Raw genomic sequence first — 17,374 nt, forward strand, 5'->3', positions numbered from 1 at the left:
TGTCAGACATTAATACACATTTTTAAATCTGTAAATCCATTTGAACCTGGAGGCTCAGTTTGCCCCAGGTCTATAATTTTGATCACTTTCAGAATCAGTTGCATATCAGTAGTGCTAAGTTAGAACTCAGTCTTTTAATCTTCAAAAGCTATTAGATTCACCTTGTTTGAAATTATGAATGCTGATTCCACACTTTTGCCTGGAGTACTACAAATATAGTATTACATGAAAACAGCTACACAGTTAGATACCAGTTCCTAAACTGGATCTTATTTTTCTTTTTCATAATTCTACTGTGATGTAGTTTAGACACTATTAAATTGTCTTTATTTGAATGTATAATTAAATGACTTTTAGTAAGTGTACAATGTTGAATTCTTACCACAATATAATTTTACATTGTCCTATCAATAACACCCAAATACTATCACATTCAATTGCAATCACTCCCTTTTTCTGAATCCAGCCTAACCAACAGATATTTCCTTTTCTTTTCTATTGATATAATTTTTGAGGTATGTCACAGAAATAGATTTTGAGAATCAATGGTCTTTGTGACCAACCTCTTCCTCAACATGAAGATTTGAATCCAAGTTTTAACTTGTGTTAATGCCAGATTCTTTTCATTTCCAAAGAAAGCTCTGTTGCATGATTATACCATATTTTACTTACTATTCATGTGTTAGTTGACCTCTCTTCTGTTTTTTTTTTTATTATGGCATAATAATGCATAACCATGCTATCACAAATATTTACAAAATAGTCTTTGGTTGTTCAGTTCATCTGTTCTCATTTCTTTTGTGTACATACCTACCAATGGAAATGCTGAAACATTTGGTAACTTTGTGTGTAACTTTTTGTTTGTTTGTTTGGTTTTGTTTTTGTTTTTCAAGATAGAGTTTCTCTGTTTAGTTTTGGTGGCTCTCCTGGATCTCACGCTGTAGACCAGGCTAGCCTCGAAGTCACAGAAATCTGTCCGGCTCTGCCTCCCAAGGGCTGGGATTACAGGCGTGCGCCACCGCTGCCCGGCGTGTGTATCATTTTAACCAACTATTGTCTCATTAAATTTGTGGTCATTGACTCCACAGGAGAAAATTCATGCCTGTTTCTTTAACCCTGGCCAAAAGCCCTTGGGTGGGGAGGCCACATGACTTACTTATGGAGTAATTACTTACTGTAATTGTTTTTGCTAAGTGGTCTTATCATCAACCTGCCATCTAAGTAGTCGTACTTATAGCCATTAATTAGTGTTTTTCACGTTCTTCACCAGAGAAGCTTCTCACTGTAGTGGATACTGTTAAATGCAGAAAACTGTGACTAGACATTGAGGTGCGAGTAAGCAAAGGGTAAAATGCTGCTCGGGCTCGGGGACCATGACGGAGAAGGAGGGAAGAAGACAGCGTGGGAAGATGTGCAGCAACAGGTAAGTCACTGACTTTGTACTCGTGAATGCTGTGCAGTACTTGCACTGGGTTGGACTGATCATCCTGTCATCATGAATGGGGAAGGGGTAGGGATCATGAATCCCCATTCTTCTCTGAGAGAGTATAAGCAATTAACAACTGTTGGAAGGAAAAATCGTGTTTTTCCTTGATGTAGTCTCTGAGTAGTTACCCTTGCTCCAGTAAATAACTTCCCACCCACACATGGGCAAGAAACTCTAAACTCAGTGAGTCCCCCACCAAAGAGAGATTTTAAAGTAGGATGTAGGATGGGCCTTTGGAAAGGTTGCAGCAAGAAAGAGAGGGTGAGAAGAGGGGAGGTTTCAATAAACTAAAATTCACTGCAGCAATTTATGAAAACAATTTCAATTATTTATTTGTGTTTCATGTGTACAGATGTTTTGTCTGCATTTACATATGCTCACTATGTCTGTGCCTGGTGCCCACCGAGGCCAGAAGAGAGCATCAGCTCCCATGGAACTGGAGTTACAAAGGGTTGTGAATCAAACCACATCCACAGGAATAGCAACCAGTGCTCTTAACTGCTAAATAATCTATCCAGTCCCCGAATTATTTTCTAAAAGACAAAGCAAATGAAGAACAAGCAGAGAAAGCAAAGCTGCCAAAAAATTTTCCAGAATGGCTGCCATTTTACATCCCCAAAGCTGAGTATGAGGATTTTGATTTCACCACAATATGATCCACAGTTATTGCTGTAATTTTTAACTGAAATATTTTTGTGGATGTGAAATGGTTCATATTTTTGTGGATGTGAAGTAGCATTAATTTTATTTGTTGAAAAACTGATATCTTTGTAATTTCTCCTTATGTATGTATTGGTTATTTTCATAAACTCTTTGATGAATTTCTGACCAGAAATTTATTACATTTAAAGATTATTTCTTTTATTAAGTTATGAGGATTTTTATCCATAATATATCAATACACACAAAGAGAGACACAGACAGATAGGCAGACACACACACACACACACACACACACACACACACACACACACACACATATATATATATAAATAATTTGTTAATATTTTCTCCATCTGTGACTTTTTTTTTTTATAATTTATTGCACTTTATTTTATGTGTATTGGTTCAAAGGTGTCAGATCCCCCAGAACTGGAGTTACAGACAGTTGTAAGCTGCCATGTGGGTGCTGGGAATTGAACCCGGGTCCTCTGGACGAACAATCAGTACTCTTAACCACTGAGCCATCTCTCCAGCCCCTCCATCTGTGACTTATACTTCAGTTTGTTACTACTATTCCTGAAGTACAAAATAATGAATGCTGAAAAGTCTTGATGTTTCTTCATTGATATATCACCTAAGAAAGTCATGCTTATTTGTTTTCATTAACATATTTTGATAGTTTATGTGCAAGTAACTTCTACTAGATATCTACACCCACCTAGCAATAAAATCTTAGACACATTTCAAAGGGTACCTTTGATAGTGTTTCTCTGAAATCTTCTTTTCAAACCAATGCTTTGGGAATTCAGAGTGAGTAATACCAAATCTTGAATTATCTTATATTCTCTGTTTTGTTTTCATCTATTTTGGAGGAGGGGTGGTTGAGACAAGTCTCACCATGAAACTCTAGTTGGCTTGGAGTTTGCTATATAACTCAGGTTCACTTTCAACTCATATTCCTCCTGGCCAGCCTTCTAAGTACTAGAACTACAGGTGTGTATCATGTATCAAACCACTTGACACATGGGGCTGAATAGAAGGCTCAGCCCTAAATAGTACGTAGTGCTCTTAAAGAATATCTACATTTGCTTCCTACCACCCTTATTATGCAGTTATGAATGTCTGCAAATCCAGCTTCATGGTCCCTAATGCCCTCCTCTGTCCTGTACACACAGAAGGACACACACACACACACACACACACACACACACACACACACACACACTTATAAAAAAAATCTAGGAAAACAAATAACAAAAAAAAACTTGACTTGGGTTACATTTGTTCTCTCTTTTTCCATATTTACTTTCAGAGTCACAAATGTCAGGACCTTAATTCTCTCAAACTCGATAGTTTTACTACTGCTATTCTATCCATATCAAACTTGATAGTTTCTTAAATTCAGCATTTCCTCATTATACCTGCAAATAATAAAACAATCAGTGTATGAACCTTTCAAATGACTGTGTTGTTCAATCTACTTTTCAAAACCTTGTAGATAATTTCCATCAAATTTGACTGACCCTATTGTTGTGTTACCTAGTAAAGCACAAAATCCTATCTCTTACTAATAGTTTTAAGTGCACAAAATAAAATACATAAAATTACAGTAAGATTGTTATCATACATCTATTGCTATATATTGTAAATAGTTCAGCTTTCCAGATAAGAATGTAAACAATAAAATGTAGGAGTTCATGGAATAGAAAGTATAATTCCTCCCCTTAGAATCATATCCATTCTCCAATCAACAGACATTAAGTTAGGGACAAACACAAATGTAGTATTGAGAAATCTGTAGCCACTGTATCACTATATGGTATGATCCATTTCCATGACAAATTACAAATTCTTCATTTCTTACAATTCTTTGCTGAACTTTATTTTGAGGTTTAAAATGGATGTTTAATAAAAATGAAGATACTTTGTTTACAAGAATTCAAGTCAAGCTCTTGTGTGCTTGAATTCTGTGTGCCCATCAATGAAGGGAGGCTCCCAGCAAAAATATCTTGGAATGGTTTCTGTTGCGCTTAGAGCAAATGCCTTGCATTCACATACCTCCTGTACATTTTAAGTTTGGTTTTATGGTGATGACAGATCATTGAGAAACTAGGATCAAATAAGATAAAATAGTTGAATAGTTTTGTTACTTCTCTACAATCATCTTTACAATTTCTGATTTCTGAGACCCTTCAATGAAAAGAAAAATACATGAATATAGTCATGCAAAAGAAGAGAAAGTCTATATACTCAGCATGATCTTAGTTATGAACAACTATGGGGATAATAATACAAAAGGTGACACTGTATTGTCTTTTAAGAGAAATACAAAATGTTTCTGAATTTTCACTTTAGTTTTCTATATTTTTAAACACAATGCACATATGCTGTAGAGGGAATAAAATGGTAACAGTTGTTACTTCATATAAACAACTTATTTCCTTTCAGGAAAGGAAACATAGACTTTGTGAATTCATGAAGTTGTTTTGAAAAAGAGAGACTTGTGCTCTTGAAAAGAAAGACTTATGATGATAGACAGAGCCTGCCTGTATCAGAGGTCTTTATTGAAGTTCACTAGTGATGGTCATTAGAAAATGCTAAAAGGAGCTGACAAGGGATGTTTAAAACAAAGCTTTTGAATTATTAATGAAACCACAAGGACAGAATCAAGTGTTTCAATGGCGCTCATCATCTTAGAAAAGACCAATAATGAATACTAAATTTTAATGAAGTCCACAGTAACACCGAAATGCACCAGTTCATTTGCCATTAACCTTTCCCGTGTTCTACTAGGCGGTCTTTAAATTCGTAGGATAGGGTACTATTTAACGGCAAGGACAGGTGACCTTCATTTAAATGAGCATAGTTAACTGGAATATGGCACATGTACAGATATATGGCAAACCTAGAGGAAATTATGAAAGTCAAAATAAGGAAGCCAAGAAATATGCTTTCTCAGAAATGGTCAAACAAATTTTGATTTAATCTTTAGAAAAATTTACTAAAATGCTCAAATGAATAATAGCAATTACAGATATTTATATTTACAGATATTTGACAAGAAACAAAAACATCTCTAAAATGTAGAGATTTATTCAATTGAAAATAAAATCAAGTAAAATCTGAAAAGGAGACCTGTTAAGGGAACAAATCCATGGTGAGATTTGAGTTGGAATGGAAATTGTCAGAAATTGGCAGCATTAAAAAATAATAATATTTTTTCAAAATCTCCTCTAACATATTTCATGGCAACAGAAAATTGAGATTATTAAAGTTACACTTCACAGCCCAGGTTCAGACTGAGCCGGGTGGTGTAGTAAGTAATATGATAGATGAATCAAAAAACACAGGGCACTGTTCCATACTAAAATAAAAGTTTTGAATTTATTTTATTTTTAGCTTTGTAGTTGCTGCAATGTCACAGGAGATTCACAGGCAATAGATTCAGTTGAAGGAGGAAAATAACTACAGTGATAATCCTTGGCTTTTCCATTTCCTGGCTTTTCTCCCAGCTCTGACATCTGATCTGTACCCCATCAGATTCTACAATGCACTCTGGTGGCTCTGTGGTGATGTTGGTCATTCTCTCTCTTGTCCTCTTTTTCTTCTTCTCTCCTCCTCCTTGTCCTAGTCCCCATTCTAGTCCTCTTCCTCCTCCTCCTCCTCCTCCTCCTCCTCCTCCTCCTCCTCCTCCTCCTCCTCCTCCTCTTTCTCTGCTATAATAGAGCAGATATAGGAATATCTGGGTGTTTTGTAAACAATGGAGTCTTTTGCAGGAAAATGCAGCCCTGGAACCTTGATGGCAAAGGAAGCTATCCCCCAGAACCAGACACAGACGCACAGACAGACAGAAAGACAGAGACAGAGAGAAAGGGAGGGAAGAGGGAAGGAAGGAGAGAGACCACAGAGAGTTCCAGTATTGCAGAAGGGGTCCCAGAAAACATGGTACCATTAGCTGTTAGTCTTGAGACTTTCAAAATATTTACAATAGAAAACAAGATGAGGTGTGGAGATTGGGATAATCTGGTCAGTCCCATTGGTTTTACCAGGTGTCTGAGGGCCTCCTCTCAATTTCTGTAATTTAGATACATATAGCCTCTAGGCTGAGGTGTTCACTTAGGAGGTAACAAAGGAAGAGGAAACAGACTCCCTGTAGCATTTCTTGCCCTACAAAGAACATTCACAGAGCTGTTGCCTATGGTCTCTGCCCTATTTGAACTGCTTTAATTCCTGTTCTCATTGTAAACAATTCACACTAACTTAGGAACTTTTTTTTTAATTCACATTTCTTCAAACATCATTTATGGGTCTGAGCTGACTAGTCAGAATAAAATCCAAGGAAAGGGGACTGTGGTACACGACCAAAGAGACCATTTCTTTCACAGCTTTGGTTAGATACAATATTTCTGTTTTAAAACACAGAAAACAATGGAGAACCTTTCTGTAAAGCCTCTGGAGACTCCTGGTCTTCCTTCTCTTGTTTTTGCTTGTGTCTGAGGTATCAGGCTTGGTTGTGCTGGAGATAGACTTCATAGGCTTGGGTGTGTTCATTTGACCAGATTATCAGGTTTGGTTTCCTCTTCAAGTTTAAAAATGTAAGGAAGAGAATCTCCACAATGGAGGAAGTGAGTGACACCGTGTTACTAGAAGTTTTAACAACAACAATTCATTGCTTGCCTAAGATACAGCTGTATGTTAAAGTTTTCATGACCAATCAGATCTCCCAAATCAGGATGACAACCTATTACCCAGCAAGCCATTCCCCAGAGAGAGGCCCATGGGCTCTGGGGAGGTGGCACCTACATCTTTGATTTATTAAGTGTGTGGATGTTTTATCTGCATGTATGCTTGTGCACTGTGATTGTGCCTGGTGCTCATGGGAGCCAGAAGAGGGTGTCAGATCTCTGGGGACTAGAGCTTACAGATGTTGTGAAACATCATGTGGGTGTCAGGAATTGAGCCCAAGTCCTCTGGAAGAACAGCCATCTCTAGCCCTTTAATTAATTTTAAGTTTTTCAGGATAGGGTCTCACTCTGTAGCCCAAGATGGCTATGATAGCCTAGGTTGGCCCAGAACTCGTGGCGGTCCTCTTGCCTCATTCTTGCGGACATTGGAGGTGTGAGCCACCATACCTACCTCAGTTTCTTTTACAGCAATACAAAAGGTGTTGTGGCATGACCTCCTCCAAGGGTTCCAGGGGTCCTCTCAGAACCCAGATGGCAACTTCGCTTATGCAGTGTCAAGAGGCGGCTCAGTGGTTAAGAGCACTGTCTGCTCTTCCAAAGGTTCTGAGTTCAGTTCCCACCAACCACATGGTAGCTCACGATCATCTCTAACTTAGGAACTTAAAAAAATGCACCTATACCTTTCACAAACTCTATATATCTGGACTTAGATAGTTTCTATATCTAGAATCTCACAAGCCTAAAATCAAGATTCTGGGAAGACTGGGCTCCTTATTAGACATTAGAAGGAAAAAAATCCATGTCAACACTATTCATTTTTGGTTAGATTTAGTTCATTGTGTTGTAAATCTTAGGTTCATAGTCATTGCTAACTGATAGCCAGAAATTGCCTTTGCTTCTGGAGACCCTGAAAGAAATGATGGTGAGGTTTTCCTAGGGTTCAAATCTGTCTAATTTCACTGTCCTCTGCATCACTGAGTGAAGGAAACTCCACTTTGAAGGACCTTTATGAAGACCTAGATAATCCAGGAAAATATTATTGAAAATCAGCAACCCTAATTGTATATGAGAAAAAATGTTTTTGCACGGCTTCATGGCATAGTAAGAATTTTCAACAATTAGTCCATCAACTTTTTGAGGAAGACATTCTGCCTCCTATAGAAGAATACTAAAAATGTGCTAGACAGATGTGTTAGTTAGTCTTGGTCAATTGTACACATACTAGAGTCATTTGGAAAGAGGTAATCTCAGTTGAGGAACTTCCTCCATCAAATTGGCCTGTGGGCATATCTGAGAGGCATTTTCTGAAAGGACCAAGCAGATGCCATAACAGGTTGCTCACTCTTCTCTCAGAGATCAGGTCTCAATTTCAGTTTCCTGAGACTGAGCAAGCAGTTTCTGGGAGGGCCATGAACAAAAGACATAGTCCTAGCAGTAGCTCCCTTTCTGCTTGTACTCTGACTGCTCAAAGTTCAGCCAGATGTTTACTGTCTGGGACCCCTCACCAACTTAGAGTTATGTGTGTCATAACTCTTAGAGTCAAGGACAGAGCCTAGACCACTGAGCCAGCCCCCACAGTCAGTACGTGCTAGGCCAACCAGCCTCCATGGCAGCTCAAGGACAGAGCCTGGGCCACTGAGCCAGTCCCCACAGTCAGTATGTGCTAGGCCAACCAGCCTCCATGGCAGCTCAAGGACAAAGCCTGGGACTCGTGCCAGATTGCCCCCAAAATGATAATTGTAACCCCCAACCAGTAAATTCAAAGGTTACATACCCTCACCCAATTAAAAGAGAACAGAGACCTTCAAAAATAAAAATAAACCAATCCGAGTTGTACCTGTGCCAAACCCCCAACCGCCCTGAAGGGCTTGTGGTTTTTGCCTTTAAAAAGCTAGCCTCACAAAGAAAGATCAACTTCTCCCTGCCTCACTGTATTGGGTGTAGGAATGAGTTCCCTGTCTAGACTTGTATCTATAGAATAAACCTTGCTGCTGCATTCTGGACATCCAAGGTCTTCGGTGGTCTCTTTGGGGTCGTGATCTGGGCATAACATTTTCTTTATTAAAAATTGAGGTGAGAGGGTACAATCAACTGTAGGCAGTGCTACCCAGGGCACATAGTCCTGCAACAGAAAAAACAAGCCAAGAAAACGATGGGCAGCAAGTCAATAAGCAGCAATCTATGGTCTGCCCTTCAGTTCCAGCTTTGTTTTTTCCTCTGTGATGGACTATAAACTGTGAGTAAAATAAATTCACCAAGTTGGTGTTGTTCTTGTTGTTTCTTACAACAGAAAGAAAACTTGGAAACAAGTTTTATCAGAGACTTAGGGGGGTCCAGCCTCTCAATAGTCCCCTCCCAGGGTCTGGGAAGAATCTACAACCAGATGATAATTAATCTTTGATGATATGAAATGAATCTACATACACGAAACTCTTTTGTCCATATACTTTACTATTCTGTATTAGTTCTCTCTCTACACAGCTTCTCCTGTGCTCTAATGCCTAGCTCCTTTCTTGCCTGATTTCTCTCTATATTTATCTGCTGTCTCCTCTAAGTTCTATCATCTTAATTCTCTCATCTTAATTCTGCCTCATCTAGGTCCTTCTCAATCTCGTTCTTACCCAGCTGGTACTTCCTCATCTGGCTCTTCCTCATCTTTCATCTCATCCACACGGTTTCTCTGGTTAAAATCCTCCTTATCCTTCTCAGTTCTCTGTCCTCAAGTTCTCTAGGGTATTCAGTTATAAACCCAAGCAGTAGCAATCCTCCCCCTCCAGCCAGGTCCAGGCTTGAATTCTTATGGGGTCATAAAGGCAGGTAAGAATTTTCCTCAGGCAGTGACCCACAGGCTTTCTTTTACAACCCAAAAAGGGAGTGGTAAAAGAGGAGGTCACCTGCGTGCTAATGACATGTTAGTATATCAAAAAGGGGATCTATGTGCTCAGTCTACATTCCTAGAAGTGGTTAGGTTGGAAGTTAAGGGTCTATTAGTGAGGTTGTATAAGAAAGGAGGGTCTCACCTTAAATTGCACAAGAAATAAAGCTACTCCCCTGACCTAGGAGACAGGTGTTGTTTTGGCCTTGGATGCTTGATAGGTATTTTACATAAATACACTGTTAGGAGTTCTTGAAAGCACACATAGCATTACAAGAAAATCATTGTAGAAACCAGCTAATACATATACAAAAGCTAAAATATCACCAAGACTTAAGCCATAGCTTGATCTTTGGCTTTTCCAAGTAGTAGCTTTTGTGATAGTAGATGAATTATATTATGTTTTCCTGCGGCTTGCAGCAAAGTTTATTGTTAGTATTACCTTTGTTCAGAATTTTTTTTTTTTTTTTTTGGTTTTTCGAGACAGGGTTTCTCTGTGTAGCTTTGCGCCTTTCCTGGAACTCACTTGGTAGCCCAGGCTGGCCTCAAATTCACAGAGATCCGCCGGCCTCTGCCTCCCGAGTGCTGGGATTAAAGGCGTGCACCACCACCGCCCGGCTGTTCAGAATTTTTAAAGGAATTTGAATCCACTAATAACATTCAACCTATTTTGTAATGTTTTCAAACTTTTCAGGATAGTTATAATTATTTGTTATTTTGGATTTATCAGATCTTTGAAACTTATAAATTCACTAAATTATCAGAGCCACAAGATTACGTAGAAAACAGTTGCTGTTTTCTCTATTCATTTAATCAGTATTTTGACAAAGCTAGCATGTGAACCTACTGACAATGTGTTCAATCATTAATATATACCTCCTAGTGTTGTATTTGGGAAATTAAGTATCTGTGTATGCCCAATATTTATTAGTGTATCACCCTAATTCACAAAATCTATTCTACAAAATGTATGAAAAATTCTCAACTAAGATGTATTAAAATAACTAATATATACATAGAAAATATATATGTATTAAAAGAAATTATATATGTGTATATATGTATATACATATGTATAATCAGTTTAGCTTGTCTTTAAGCACAGATATAATTTCTGTAATGACAAACCTATTTTCCTGAATACATGTATCACTTATGATTTTATAAAGCTGAATTAGTTTATACTGAAACAAAAACAAGTTTTGACCAAGGATGTATTCAGTATCTGAGGCCTGATATATAAAAACCCATCTTAGCATGTTGATCTTGAGAGAGTAGCCTACATTCCCTAGATCATGATCCATATTCTCCATCATCAAAGCCAGATATGACCAGTGATGTGAGACTTCTACACATGATGTAACTCAAACATTGAATCTCCTCCTCCTTCTTTCACATTAGTGGATTATGTATCTCTGTAGCAGTGAAGGGTCCAGTAATATAAAAATGAAAACTTATAAGTTTAAGAGATAAAAACTGACAATCATCAGCTCTATAGGATAACTGCTAACAATGGCCATCTGCTTCACAGTCAGCTCCTCTGTCAACAGCCAGGGGTTAACTTTTAACCCTCTTGGCCCTGATAGCCAACAACTGCCTGAACCAAAGTTAACTTTTAATAGTTGTTTCTACATGACTTCTAGCATGCACCTTCTGCCTGATACTATAAAAGGGGGCCAGTTACCACCTCCTTTGCCACAACCCCTGAATTCAAACATTGGTTGTGGTCTCAGCTAGCTGATAAGCTTTTGTGCCCTGCAGTGTTTTATTTTAACTTTAATTTTTTATTTTTATTTTTCTGGAATAAAATTTGCTTCTGTTTTAATAGACTTTGGTGGTCTATCCCCCATTATTGCGTGACCCCGGACCCAACAGCAGACAGGGATGATTAATGATAAATTCTCTATTCTAAGGTCAGCCTTAATTCAACCTGCTACTTATTTTTAATTTATATAGGTGGCAGAGATTTGAACATAGTCATTGAGAGGATATTATTTGACTACTAGATGATTACATTGCCTTGTAATTTTAGTTTTGTCTTAAAATATCTAGTTAAGGAAATTATTTGTATTCTGAACAAAATATTAAAAGAAAATCAGACAAAATAAAATTTATGCCATAATTGCATGCTTTTCCTATTATTTGTATTTGATTTAATTTATGTCACTTGATTTTTTTTCCTTTGGAAGTTTATGAGGCACCCTCTTTAAACTTTCAGTTGCCTCACTCAGCTTCTTCCCTCTCATTCTAAAGAGCTGGAATTGTATCTATTAATGAATGCTGGAATGTTACATTCTATTTTAAAACATAGAAACTTGGAAGAAAATATTATTGTCTGAATAACGAGTTATTAGATGTTAGGAAAAAAGAAATTCAGAAAACAGACTTCCATTTCCCCTTGCTAGCAAAGTATAAAACCAAGTTGAGCTGGGCAGTGGTGGCACATGCCTTTATTCTCAACACTCAAGAGGCAAAGGCAGGTGGATCTCTGTGAGTTCAAGGCCAGCCTGATCTACAAAGTGAGTTCCATAACAGCCAAGTTGTTACACAGAGAAACTCTGTCTTGAAAAACAAACAATCAAAACTAAGTTGATTTTTATGGTTGAAAATTCAACTACATATTCTTATATGTAGTTGAAAAACTTCACATAAAGCATTGGATTTCATTATGCCATTTTCATAACTTGATCTTATTGATCTTCCATCATTACTCCATATCAAATCCTTCAGTGTTATCCCTACCCATTCACTTCTTTCCCCAAATAACTACCTTCTACTCTCATGACACTTACATTCTACTAACCTCTATCAACAACCTTGAACAGTCCTCTATCTCAGCTCATGATTGTCTCTCTAGCTTTATGGTCTACAACTTTTACACACTATATTTAGGTTAAATGAACCAATTTATAAGAACCTTAGAAATGGAAATGTCTATGACTTGTATTTCAACTTCAATTTACATATATATTAAAACCTAATGATTCTTTATCTTACATAACCAGATTTATGACATTTGACCAACACTTCTACATTTAATGATTTTACACCATGCATATTACCAAGCATATTCTAAATTTGTACTATATGTGTATGAAGATTCTGTATGTATGCTATATAACATGGTGACTTAAGCATTTGAAATATACACAATTTTGTTGCTGAACCTCAATAATCTAAAATTTAAAAAAATTATTTAATTATATAATGACAATACTACATAAAATGTAAAGTCTAAAGCACTGTTGATATATATGTATGAATTATTACATACTGAATATTTAGTCACTGACACTAGTACATCATACTACAATGAGTACATTTATCTAGTAGTAACATATTACTATTAAAATGAAAATACTTTAATGATTAAGTGAAAATTATACTTGCAGTGCATAGAATTTTTATAAACAGATACATGCAAACATATACCACATATATAAAGCCTTCACACATTTGATAATTATTTGTGACAGTAGAATTCATAGAACACTAATTTAAAAAACACTTAAAAATTCATTTAGTAACATTTTGTTTTGCAATTATAAACATGTCTTTAAATTTTATATACACTTAAAAATAATTTATATCAGATTGAGAAAGAGCCCACTATGTAGATAAACATTAAAATTTGAAAGTATAGTCTAAAAAATGAAAATATCATTTTGTTACCTTATGTCTTACATTTCCAGGGTATGTAGAATAACTTGGAAAATAATACTTCAATGTGTGAATTAGCTGTTCCTATAGTGAGAGTATTCTCATCACAGTCAATAGTCTCCATATGTCATCAAAAGAGTGATGGGAAAAGAGCCCACAATCAGCTTTTCTTGCATTTCCAACCACAGCTTGAGATTGTGACAGTGTGTATTCATGTATCACAGTTTGGAAAACATTGTTCTGTGATGAACCTGTATCCATTACTGTCAAATTCTTTTGACCAATGAACTTGGGCCAATGTTCCACTCTCCTCTCTGATATCATGTGATATTCTGTTTTTTTCAAGTTAACTTGTGACTTGATAATGATAAGACCACTAACTTTATAGTTTTGTTGTGAAGATTTACATAGCAGTGAATCAAAATGCCCAAGGTATGTATTTCACAAATATCATCACTGTTGTATTTGTTAGAAGTCTGATCTAACCAGACAGACCTGAAACTTGTGATTCTCTTGTCTCCTCCTCCTTCAGCAAATCTTACCAGTGTGTACCCTGAGAGAGAGAGAGAGAGACAGAGATAGAGAGAGTAGATTTGGATGGGTAGGGAAATAGGAACTAGCAGGAGAGGAAACCATAATCAGAAAGTATTCTATGAAAGAAAATATTTTAGTAAAAGAAGTCTGATATAGAAAAATGAAGATTTGGCTAACCCAGAAAAGCCTATAAAGACAAGCTCTTCAGAGCATAACATGCATTATTATTATTTAGTTAGTTTTATGATTAGCTGGAAAGCAACCTCATAAGAAATTCTGCTATACAAATGTCTCCAGTAAAAATCTAAAATATAATATAAACTAGGAAAATCATGTCAGGAGCTCAAGGCAGGAACCTGTAGGCAGGAACTGTTGCAGAAGCTGTGGGAAAATGTTGCTTACTGTGTTTCTCAGCCTGCTTCCATTTAGCACCCAGGACCTCCATCTCAGAGGTGGAATGGCACACAGTGAGCTGGGCCCTCCAATATGCATTACAAATAAAGAAAATGCCCCACCAATTTGCCCACAGAACGATTTTGTGGAGATATTTCTTTCAGTTGAAGTTCCCTCTTCCAAAATGACTCCAGCTTATGTCAAGTTGACATAAGACTATCCAGCACAATCTGTAAGCTTTATTTAGCACAAAAAAAAGAAAAAGAAAAAGTTGATTGCAGTGTAGAGAAATAGTTTAACAAGTTTAATTAAAGAAAAAATTAAGTTAAATTATCTGAAAACTGCCTTTCATATGAACTTTCTAAACTATATGCACTTTTGTGTTTCTAAAAAAATGCTCAGATTTTATCTGTATTTCGTGAAATTTTTTGGTTGAGAGCAGATGGTGCTTTCTCACATAAAGGTAACAATGTGAGATTTATTAATGTGTTGTTTTGCTCTTAAATGATCCTTAGTTGTTATATAATCAGGAAGATCTTCTATGATTATTTTTTTGTTCCAAAAAAAAAAAAAAACAACAAAACACAGGTAGCATAAGAGGTGAAGAATAAGCAGAAATTGTGTAACAGGGGAGAAGGGAATTGTATCTTCTTTTTCCCTGAAATCTCATAGTGTTGGTCTACATTAATTACTTCCTCCAAAATTTCTGATGAATGATTTACTAAGTACATTTTGCTTGAGAAGCACTAGGCTTGTTATTTACTAGTTTTATAACCTAATGCAAACCATTGTTGATTTTCTAATATTGTCATGTACAAATGCAATTATATATGTACACATTCTACAATTGTTATTCATATCCACTTCATCTCATCTCTAATATTAAGTACATATATATTATTTTGATTGTAGAGAATGTTTCATTATCTTTTTTGTTTTAGAATATAAGATAGTAGGTAGTAACAGTTTAAAATATCAATCAAATCCAAATTAACCAAAAGGCAGAGAGAGAGAGAGCATCCAAATTAACAAAATCAGAAATGAAAAGGGAGACATAACAACAGATGATGAGGAAATCCAGAGAATCATCAGGTCATTCTTCAAAAACCTGTATTCCTCAAAATTGGAAAATCTGAAAGAAATGGACAATTTTCTAGATAGGTACCACATACCAAAGTTAAGTCAAGAACAGATAAACTACTTAAATAGATCTATAACCCCTAAGGAAATAGAAGTAATCATTAAAAGTCTCCCAATCAAAAAAACAAAAAACAAAACAAACAAACAACAAAAACCACCCAGGACCAGATGGTTTCAGCACAGAACTCTACCAGATTTTCAAAGAAGAGCTAATTCCAATACTCTTCAAATTGTTCCACCCAATAGTAACAGAAGGAACATTACCAAACTCTTTTTATGAGGCTACAGTTATACTGATACCCAAACCACACAAAGATGCAACAAAGAAAGAGAATTATAGACCAATCCCTTCATGAACATTGATGAAAAAATAATCAATAAAATATTGGCAAATTGAATCCAAGAACACATCAAAAAAATTATCTACCATGACCAAGTAGGCTTCATCCCAGGGATGCAAGGATGGTTCAACACATGAAATTCTGTCAATGTAATATACCATATAAATAAACTTAAAGAAAAAAATAAAACATGATCATCTCATTAGATGCTGAAAATCCTTTGACATCCTTTTATGATAAAGGTGCTAGAAAGATCAGGAATACAAGGGACATATCTAAACATAATAAAGGCAATTTACAGCAAGCCAACAGACAACATCAAATTAAATGGAGAGAAACTCAAAGCAATTACACTAAAATTAGGAACAAGACAAGGCTGTTCACTCTCCCTATATTTATTCAATATAGTACTTGAAGTTCTAGTTAGAGCAGTAAGACAACAGAAGGAGATCAAAGGGAGAGAAATTGGAAAAGAAGGAGTCAAACTTTCACTATTTGCAGACAATATGATAGTGAACATAAGTGACCCCCAAAAATCTACCAGGGAACTCTTACAGCTGATAAACTCCTCCAGTAAGATGGCAGGATACAAGATTAACTCAAAAAATCAGTAGCCCTCCTCTATACATATGATAAAGGGGCTGAGAAAGAAATCAGAGAAACATCACCCTTTACAATAGCCACAAATATTATAAAATATGTTGAGATAACTCTAACTAAGCAAGTGAAAGACCTGTATGATTAGAACTTTAAGTCTCTGAAGAAAGAAATTGAAGAAGATATCAGAAAATGGAAAGATCTCCCATGTTCATGGATAGGTAGGATTAACATAGTAAAAATGGCAATCTTACCAAAAGCAATCTACAGATTCAATGCAATCCCCATCAAAATACCAACACAATTCTTCACAGACTTGGAAAGAATAGTACTCAACTTCATATCTTCATATGGAAAAACAAACAAAGAAATAAAAAACCCAAGATAGCTAAAAGAATTCTGTACAATAAAGCAACCTCTGGAGGCATCATGATCCTTGACTTCAAGCTCTACTATAAAGCTATAGTAATAAAAACAGCTTGGTACTTACATTAAAAACCGACATGTGGACAAATGGAATTGAATTGAAGACTCTGACATTAATCCACACACCTAGGAACACCTGATTTTTGACAAAGAAACCAAAACTGTACAATGGAAAAAAGAAAGCATCTTCAACAAATGGTGCTGGCATAACTGGATGTCAACATGTAGAAGATTGCAAATAGATCCATATCTGTCACCATGCATTGAAACTCAAGTCCAAGTGGATCAAAGACCTCAACATAGATCCAGTTACACTGAACCTGATAGAATAGAAAATAGGAAGTAGTCTTGAACACCTTGGCACAGGCAATCACTTCCTAAATATAACACTAGTAGAACAGACACTGAAAGAAACAATAAATGGGACCTCTTAAAATTGAGACGCTTTTGTCAGGCAAAGGACCTGTTCAAAAAGACAAAATGACAGCCTACAGAATGGGAAAAGATCTTCACCAAGCCCACATTTGACAGAGGGCTGATCTCCAAAATATATAACAACTCAAGAAACTAGACA

Source organism: Peromyscus californicus, unplaced genomic scaffold, assembly GCF_007827085.1.
Source record: "Peromyscus californicus insignis strain IS unplaced genomic scaffold, ASM782708v3 Scaffold_14__1_contigs__length_90479793_seg_1, whole genome shotgun sequence".
Classification (NCBI taxonomy): Eukaryota; Metazoa; Chordata; class Mammalia; order Rodentia; family Cricetidae; genus Peromyscus; species Peromyscus californicus.